The following is a 7,311-nucleotide window of genomic DNA, read 5'->3' on the forward strand; positions in this document are numbered from 1 at the left end:
AAAGGGTTTCTTTCTTTCCGTTCCGCCCAGGGTAGGAGAATTTTTGGCCTTTTTGAGGACTCCTACCATGGTTTTAAAGATAAGTACTTCAAGGTTCGTCCCGTCAAAGGTCGTCACCCCTTTTGGTTGTCGTTAGAGGGGGAGCGCCTTATCCAAACTTATTGGAGTTTTGGTGCGGGGTCGAATCCTTTCATCAAGGTGACGTACAAGAGGTTGTCGGCTGTAGATAAGCAAATAGCTGACGTACTTTTTGCCATTTTTGAAAAGAACCCCGTGAACCCTCATCTTCTTATGGGTGAACGGGAGGCCGCCAGGAGCTATATTCGTGAGTTGTCTTCTTTGTTTGCCTATGTTTCTTTATTGTTGTTTTTCTTTTCCCGATCTAACGACTAACGTGCCTGTTGTTCGTTGCAGTGGAAATGTCTGCCACCGTGACCGGTCTTGAGAATCTGATGAAGACCTTTTTTGAAGCCAGTGACGACGAGAATGCCAAAGAGAAGGATGTCGGTAAGTCGGAGGGTCCTTCTGGGGAGAAGGAGAATCAGGCTGTGCCTTCTCCCCAGGGTGCCGACGTGTCGGGGAAACAGGTTGCAGGGGGCCAGGCTTCCCCTACCCGTGAGGAAGGGCCCGCTGAAGGACACACGTCTCTCACCCCCCAGCCGGATAGTGACGTGGAGCTCATCCATACTCCTAAGAAGCGAAAGATGTCTTCCAGCCCGGAAGGGGCCCTTACCATAATGGAAAGGAACTTTAATGCTACCAAATTTATTGATTCCCAGTTGTTACCCGGGACAGAGGAGCATTTTTACGAGACCGAACTGTCCGGGCAGGCGAGGTGGATGTATCGCACCTTGCTTCGTGGGGCCGTGATAGCTCGGAAGGCTGAATTCAAATTATCGGGGATGGAGGCGCTCCGAAGGAAGCTTGAGTCCTCTGTTAAGGAGAACAATGACTTCAAGGCTCAAGTTGAACTCCTCCAGGGTCAGCTGTCCGAGATGGGGGGAAAGCTTAGCGCTGCTGAGGAGAAATCGTCGTTTGTTGCGGAGAGGTTGAAGGCGTCCGATGAGACCGTGGCCCGGCTTCTTGAGCGTGAGATGACTTTGGAGGGTCAGCTGAACGCCGCTCAGGGTCGGGTTGTCGCCTTGGAAAAAGAGCGGGAGCAGGCCGTCTCGGAGGCGAAAACCGCTAAAGCTGAAGTCGCTGAGCTTAAGAAGAAGCTTAAGGTGACCAAGGAGCAAGGGAAGAATGCCATCTCGATGACCGAAGATGCCCTGAAGGCTCAGCTGAGGATCGCAGCTCCTGATTTCGACACGTCGTCAATTGGTGTTTTCAAGACTATCCAGGATGGAAAGATTGTTGACATGCCGAGGAAGTGAGGTCGTGTAACTTAGGATATTTTGTAACGCGTTTGCTGAACAACTTATTGCTCGTTTTTTGTTTTGACTCTTTATAAGTTATACTTACTTGGTCATTTGGCCGGGTTGCCGTTTACTATATTTGTTGTCGTTATTTCTCTTGGGGGGCTCGCGCCCGTTTTCCCGTTTTATGATTGTTATAGCTTGGATCGCCGTGGTCGTGTTGTCGTCGCAGTTGGCTTTGGCCGTAACGAAGATGGCCCCCGGGGTGATCAGTCCCGGTCTGCCGTTTTAAGGCGCGCTCGTGTGCGGCGCACGTAGAGAAGAGGTAGACAAGTACGAAAATTTTTTTGACAAGTATGAGTTAATCGTTAGCTAAGCAAATTAATAAATATGGCGAATATTTGACAAGATAAAAAGGTAGATTGTCATGCAAACAAAGCAGGTATTTACTATTTCTTTAGGTTCTCAGGTCGGCGAGTCGTCTGGTCATGGGTAGAACCTTCTTAAGCTACCCGCATTCCATGTTCTGGGCACTTCCTTGCCGTCGAGTCTTTCGAGCTTGTAAGCACCTTTGCCGAGTACCTCCCTTACCCGGTAGGGACCTTCCCAATTTACCGCTAGCTTGCCTTCCCCTGGGGTCGGGACGCCGATGTCGTTGCGTCGCAGGACGAGGTCCCTTTCCTCGAAATCTCGTTTGAGGACTTTTGCGTTGTAACGCAGAGCTATTCTTTGTTTCAGCGCCGTTTCTGTTAGGTGAGCCATCTCCCTTGTTTCCTCAATCAGGTCATTTTCGACCACTTCGCTCATGCCCGCGAGTAGTAGTTGGGGGCTCGGTTCGCCGATTTCGACTGGTATTACCGCATCGACCCCGTATGTTAGGCGAAAGGGAGTTTCCCCCGTGGCGCTTTGCTCAGTTGTCCGGTAAGACCATAGGACGGAAGAGAGTTCGTCAGCCCAGCTTCCTTTCTTATTGTCTAGGCGCTTCTTTAGACCAAGAAGGACGACTTTGTTTGCGGCCTCTACCTGCCCGTTTGTTTGGGGATGTTCTACCGAGGAGAACTTTTGCTTTATCCCTAGGCCGGAGAGGAACTCCATGAACTTCTTGTCTGTGAACTGGGTCCCATTGTCTGAGATAACGACTTCCGGGATACCGAAACGGGTTATCACCTGCTTCCACATGAACTTCCGACAGTTGGAGGACGATATCGTAGCCAGTGGTTCAGCCTCCACCCATTTAGTGTAGTAGTCGATGGCGACAATGAGGTATTTGACTTGTCCTGGGCCGACCGGGAAAGGCCCCAGGAGGTCGACTCCCCATTGTGCGAAAGGTCGAGTAGTCATCAGAGAATTTAGCTCGGAGGCCGGTGCCTTGTGGAAGTTGGCGTTTTGTTGACACTTTATGCATTTTTTGACAAATTTCTTTGAGTCTTTCATCATTGTTGGCCAATAGTATCCTGCTCGGATGAGCTTCCTTGCTAGGGCTTTGCCCCCGATGTGGTGTCCACAACACCCCTCATGGACTTCTCTAAGCACGTAGTCCGTCTGGTCGGGGTGCAAACACTTCAACAGGGGCTGACTGAGTCCCTTTTTGAATAGTTGTCCCTGTATAATTGCGTATCTGGCCGCCTCGCTTCTTAAGGCTTTGGCTGCTTTCTCATCTTCGGGCAACTTGCCGAGTTCCAGGAAGTTGGTGATGGGGTCTAGCCATGAGGGGCTTGACTTCGTCAAATGGAGGGCGACCGTTGGTTCCTTCACCATGCCTTGGATGAGGGACCGGTTATCCGATCCTGGCTTTGTGCTCGCCAGCTTAGACAGGAGGTCCGCCCGTGTGTTCCTTTCTCTTGGGACGTGTTGGACGATGACCTCCCTGTATTTCAGTTCTGGTCCTTGGAGGACCCTGCTAACGAAATAAACGGGTTGTTGGGTCTTTTCCCCTTCTCTGACGAGCACCGTGGCCATTGCTTCCTCGGTTACCGATAGGTAGAGATAAAGCGGTTCTCCGGCCCTGGGTTTTCCGAGAACTGGTGGTGCCGCTAAAATCTGCTTGAAGTGGTTGAATGCCTCCTCGCATGCTGGGGTCCATTCGAACGTCATTCCTTTTTTCATTAGATTGAAGAAAGGTAGGGCTCTTGCTGTTGACGCGCCGAGGAATCGGGACAAAGCCGTTAACCTCCCGGCAAGTCGTTGGACGTCTTTGATACAGCCCGGGCTCTTCATCTGGAGAACTGCCTGACACTTCTCAGGGTTGGCTTCCACCCTTCTTTGAGTAATCATGAATCCCAAGAACTTACCGGCCTCCATGGCAAACGCGCACTTGAGCGGATTAAGCCTCATGCCATGTTGCCGGAGGGACGAAAAAACACCATCAAGGTCGCTAAGGAGGTCGTTGGGTCGTGTAGTCTTCGCGAGTATGTCATCCACGTAGACTTCTACTGTTTTGCCTATGAGTTCACTGAATATCTTATTCATCAGCCTTTGGTACGTGGCCCCAGCATTTTTCAAACCGAAAGGCATCACCCTGTAACAATAGATTCCTCCTGGTGTTATGAACGCCGTTTTTTCTTCGTCAGGTCGGTGCATCGGTATCTGATTGTATCCTGAGTAGGCATCCATGAAGCTCAGATACCGGTACCCCGCCGCTGCGTCAACGAGTGCGTCAATGTTAGGTAGAGGGTAGCAATCCTTGGGACACGCCTTGTTGAGGTCAGAGTAGTCTATGCACATTCTCCACCTCCCATTATGCTTTTTGACCAGGACCACGTTTGACAACCAAGTCGAGTAGTCCAGTTCTCGGATGAATCCTGCTTCTAGGAGGCTGGCCGTTTGCCTGGCTACCTCTTCTGCTCTTTCTTGCGACATTTTTCTCCTCCTCTGGGCCACTGGCTTGGTTCCGCTTGATGAAGTGGTCCCCCAACCCTACCACACCGTGCTGGTGGGTCGTCAGGTTGGCGTCCCTTAGTCCCAGGGCATCGAAAACGTTTCGAAACATGATGTTTGAGTCTGCCCCCGTATCTACAAGGATTCGTTTGACGAGGCCCGTTCCAACCCTGGCCGTGATGACCATGGGCGGACTTTTCGGTGCCTCGTCAAACCATTGGTCCTCTGGGCCGAAGGAGATGGGTGGGATACCTCGGAAACTTCTACCTGTCGAGGTGGAGACCGCTAGGACCTTAGCGTCTTTTTTCTGTGCTGACTTTGACCTTGGGGCGGTATTCCTGGCCGTCACCATGTTTACCACCGTAAGGCCGTGGTCGTCACCCTCTGGTTCCTATCGTCGCCTTGTTGGCCGGGATCTATCTTCGCTATCGTGGTCCCGGTTACATCTCCTTGGTTCCCGTATAAGGTGGGAGAAGTCGGCAAGTTTCCCATCCCTGATAGCTTGCTCCAGGGCGTCTTTTAGGTCGAAGCAGTCTTGGGTCTTGTGTCCGTAACCCTTGTGGTACTCGCAGTAGAGGTTCTTGTTTCCTCCCGTCCTGTCCTTCAGAGGTCGGGGCTTTGACAGTATCCCCTTTTCCGCTATCTGTTGGTAAACTTCGGTGATTGGTGCTGTGAGGGGGGTATAATTGGTGAACTTCCCAACTCGGGGGAACGGTTTGGGTGTTTTACCCGGACCGCCGTCCCTGGCGTGTTCCTTTGGTCTTTCTCTGCCTTCATAGTGCCGGGCTTGGTTGTAGGCGGGCTGCCGCTTATTGGCAGCCACGACCCGGCTGACTTCTTCGTCATTGATGTATTCTTTGGCCACGCACTGGATCTCTTGCATTGTCCAAACGGGCTTTGTGGTAAGGTGTTTCCTGAAGTCCTCATTCGAGAGCCCGTTCGTCAGGCATAGACTTGCCACCGAGTCCGTTAGACCGTCAATTTCCAGGCACTCGTCATTGAAACGGTCCAGGTATTTCTTGGTCGGCTCTCCGGGTCTCTGTGTCACCCCTAGCAAATTGATTGGGTGTTTGGCTTTGACAATCCTGGTCGTGAATTGAGCCAAGAAGGCGTGGCTGATGTCGGAGAATTGAGTCACCGAGCTCTGCGGGAGGTTGTTGAACCACCGTATCGCCGGGCCCGCCAAGGTGACCGGGAAGGCGCGACATCTGACCTCGTCTCCTACCCCTTCCAGGTTCATTCTGGCCTCAAAGGCCGTCAAGTGTTCCAGGGGATCTTGTGTTCCATCATACTTCATGTCTGTTGGCTTGTCGAAGTGTTTCGGCAGCCGGACCTCGAGTACGGAACGGTGGAAAGAGGTCGCTCCTATTATCACTGGTCCCCGGGTAGTTCTCCCCGGCTCGTCATTCTCCCGACGGCCGTCCTCTTCGCCTCTGTTCGACGCACGCCGTCTCTCGTGTCGGGCGTAAATGATGGGGTCTCGGCTTCTTCTTCTGGCTCGTCCCCGTCCCCCCGTGCTCTCCGACTCGTATTGGGGGCTGGGTGAGCGCCTCGAGCGGCTCCTTGAACGGGAACTGGTGGGGCTTCGCTCCGGGGGGCGTTGGTCGCGTTCTCTTTCGGCTAGCCGGCGTTCTAAGTCTTGCATCCTATGGCGCAACTCTTGCATTATCCTGGCGTGGTTGTCGCCAGTACCTCCGAAGGGACGTCTTTCGTGAGTCTGCGTCGTGTCCCTCGGGGGCGACCTCTGCTGTTGTCGGGTTTCTGTCGAAACGGCGCCTCCCCCAAGCACGGGAGGCGCGGCCTCGCTGCCGGTCCCAGTCTGGACTAGTACGAAGTCCATGGACGATCCCCACAGACGGCGCCAATGTTCGGTAGGTCGGTTACCGGACGGTTCGGGTCAGGACCCAGGGTGAAGGAAAGGGCTCGTCTAGTCACGGTCTTCCAGTCCGGGGCCGGCGAGGTCCCGAGCACGTCGTGTGAGAGAAGAGGGAGGGTGCCACCTGCAAAGACACTCCGACGCCCTTGTCAGAATATGTGCAGGCGAAATGAGGGTGGTGTAGGGATGTGACGTACCTCGGGGGAAGAGTCAGTCTTCCCCTTATATACATGTCAGTATTGGGCCCCTCTGGAGGGCAGGCCCATATTCCCAAGGACGCTGTCCCATAGCTGTGAGAGAGTCGTACGGGACGCGTGTCCGGATCGGTTATGAGGCGTGTAGTTGGGTCGGGTGAAGCTCGGGTCGGGTTGACCCGTGGGAGCCCAAGGCCGTAACACTTTTTTTAATATTCTCATTGCCAAGAGGTTCAATTATAAACAATACAGATATTAAAATCATATTTTAAATTTTATTTGCATTGTCACGAAAACTATATGATGTGTTTTCTGGTGGCCAATTTTGTTTTATGGTTATGGTGACTATAAGTGACTGACAAATCATAATGAAATACGTAAAAGATAGAATGTTCGTTGATCATAATTTTGACCGGCATAGTAATTTTTATTTTTTTTTGTCTTAACTTCTCAGCATCAACGAAACAATATACTAACAAAGAAAAAATGGGGGTTGAAACAAGGAAAAACATGTTTCTAATCATATAATTCCTCTTCTTGGATTCAGTCTGGCTACCAGATTTGGTTTGCCGCTACAAGTAATAGCCTCAAGTCGGTGAGAGATGTCTTCTTCTACCTGGAGTTACACGGAACCGAATGCGATCTTTGTTTCGACGGAACTTCTTGCTACAATTCCAGCAATCGGTATCTATGGCCACCGCCACCTATCTGCCTCCGCACCTCTTCCTTGATGAGATTGCTTCCTCCGTTCCTTGCGATAATCGGAGGTTCTGTTTTCAACTTTTCATTTATCCTTTACCCAATTTTCCCTTTTTTTTTTTTGCCGCCGTAGCCTCCATCATCTTGTACCACACCACCATCGTTCTGTTAGCTCTTTTCGCTTTCCGTTAGTTCTGACATAGAATTTGTCTTGTCCATGTGTTTAGGTTAAATACATTTTTTCAATTAGTCATACATAATTTAAATTTAAATTTTATATTTTATTCATGTACAATATCGATAAGTA

This window comes from Arachis ipaensis, chromosome B03 (genome assembly GCF_000816755.2).
Source record: "Arachis ipaensis cultivar K30076 chromosome B03, Araip1.1, whole genome shotgun sequence".
NCBI classification, from domain to species: Eukaryota; Viridiplantae; Streptophyta; class Magnoliopsida; order Fabales; family Fabaceae; genus Arachis; species Arachis ipaensis.